General features: G+C 30.3%; 1 pseudogene; it reads right to left on the minus strand.

Annotated features, from left to right (window-relative positions):
* Positions 1-357: 357 nt before the first annotated feature.
* On the minus strand, positions 358-1077 carry LOC149528673 (transcription factor MYB113-like; annotated as a pseudogene).
* Between the last annotated feature and the right edge of the window lie 1492 nt (positions 1078-2569).

The following is a 2569-nucleotide window of genomic DNA, read 5'->3' on the forward strand; positions in this document are numbered from 1 at the left end:
CTAGACATGGTGTTTAATGAAGAAAGCTTCTTATTACATGATATATCTATCAATATCAAAACCCTTGTTTTGCATTCCATACAATTTTAACTATTCTTTTTATGCATTTAGTTCTTTTCTCTTGGCATTTACAAAAACTTGATATTTCTACTATATTTTATATCCATGTTTCCAACAATACAAATTTTTTACAAGCTAAAAGTAGAATGGTAGCCATTCAGCACAACATATCATTCTATTAAAATTAGATACACATAGTTTCCATTCATCATTAATAGTATGGAAGCATATTTGATCCTTCCCTACATTTTTCCTTACATGTATTTCAGTTCATTTGTTGAACCCCTAAATTTTTCCTTACATATATTCCAATTCATTTATCCAATCTAACTATTGTGGGCCATTATAAATCTCTGATATTTCTTCCTCATAATCTTCAAGTCTAAAATTAGATGGGTTAGAAAAAATATTAAAATGTGTATTTGGCATCTCATTTAGATTCAATGGATTATCTCCTCCAATGTTGATATTGATCCCCTAGAAAATCTCAGTGTTATATGGGATTAAATTAGAGGTAGTGGGATCTGAATCATCCATAAAAATCTTGCAAAGTGGTTTGGAGCCATAATCTTGAATACCATTATTCATGATACCTCTCATAGGTTTAGGTTTAACAATATCATAATTTTCTTCTTCACTAGAACCTCATGTTCTTGCTATTCTATTCCCATTCTTGGCAATTTCATAATTCTTTCTGAGATGGGTGTTCCAATAATTCTTTATTTCATTATTAGTTCTCCCAAGAAGCCTCCCTGCAATTAGAGACCAACTATTTATATGCATATATCAAACACAACCACTCTTAAATATCACATACTAAAGAAGAAACAAATTTGGAAAAATAAATTAACTTTCACTATTTAATAATTTTAATATAGGAACCAAATTTTAGTGTGTGATGTTTAAGAAATTCAATCAAACATAAAAAAATTGATTGACATACATGTTTTAAAATACAAATAAATAAAAAATTGAAAAGAGTTCAAACTAGTTGACAAGAAGCCAATGCAATCTTATTATAAGATATTGTCATTTTTTATGTGAACATAAACATTCACACATTCGCTTATCCTTAATCAATTGTTACAACTCTCTCTCAATCTTTTTTGTGTGGCTTTCCATATAAATTTATGGAAAAAATTTAGCATAAAATCATCAACTTCTCTTTCAATCTTTTTGTGGCCTTGGGACACATTTGTTGCCTTAATGTGTATCCCAATCTAATTGGCTAAAATGTGTGGCACTTCACGAATTCTATTCCTTTTTTTTTTAATGGAGGGTTCAAACAAGTTTCAACATGTTGGTGGAAGGTGGTTTTCTCTTTATAATTGAATTCTAAATGAACAACATCTAAATTTGTCTTGACTAGCAATACATTTAGCATTCCTATGTGTGGAGATGGTGTCATGTTAGGTGTTAATTTGTTAAAAATGCTAGGTACTATGGAAATAAACCTTCGTTGATTTGAATGTGATTTTAATAAAAAAGACAAATTAAAAGCTTGAGGGACTTCAGGAATAGTGACTTTACATGATTAGTTTTCATAATTGGTGCACAATTATTCTTTGCATATGCACAACTTTAATCAACATCTTGTACTCCAAATCTCCATGGAGCTATAATCAAACATTTAGAATTCTACCAATGTGATTCCAAATAATGCCATTCAATTGATTCTGGAAGACTAACACCTAGGATTGAACCTAACACTAGCCTTGGGAATGTCCCTAAGTCTAAGAAATGTTTATGTATCCCTTTGTCATTTTAGTTTTAGAAAAATTCTTCAAGTCTTGGAAATGACCATCCCTTGTAGAGGGACGTTTCTCAGACTAAGCTAATTGGGAGAAATGTAGCTCCAAAAAACCATGACATTTGCCACCTACACTAGGAATGTTGCTAGTTTTCTTGCTATATGGAAGATTCCATTACATGTTAATTGCACCATATCCCCCCATTAAGAAAATCCATGAAACTATGTTAATTTTTTAATGAAATCACTATTTTTTATACATATGATTTAATTTTTTGGTTTTTTTTTTGGGGGATTAAAATCACTGTATTATGTTGAATATCTATACAATGCCATTTATATAAAATTTGTACCATTAGATAATGTTATGTAATCCTGGCATAGGTTGTATGCTTATAGAAGTGTGGAAGAGAATTAGGAGGCAGTAAATGGAGAAAGGGGTTGTTGGAAAGAGAGTGAAACCAAAAAAAAAAGTGTAAAATAAATGGTCAATCCTTTTCAAATAGTCAAAAACATCAGGAGGTTGGAATAATTTCCAAGTGTTTGCTTTGAACTTTCTTATTCTAACATCACTGTGCACCTCTAAGGTTGATAGTTTCAATTTTCTAAGTTTTTGCAATGATAAGTTTCTTAGGTTGAGTGCTTCAAGTTAAACAAGATTACTGTTATGTTTCTTTTACTTGGTACAAATTATCTATTGGATGAATGGCATAGTGTTTTCTAAAGTAAGTCAATTAAGGTTGAAAATATACCTAAGGT

Source organism: Cupressus sempervirens, chromosome 11, assembly GCF_028749045.1.
Source record: "Cupressus sempervirens isolate cs-2001-9-10 chromosome 11, ASM2874904v1, whole genome shotgun sequence".
Lineage (NCBI taxonomy): Eukaryota > Viridiplantae > Streptophyta > Pinopsida > Cupressales > Cupressaceae > Cupressus > Cupressus sempervirens.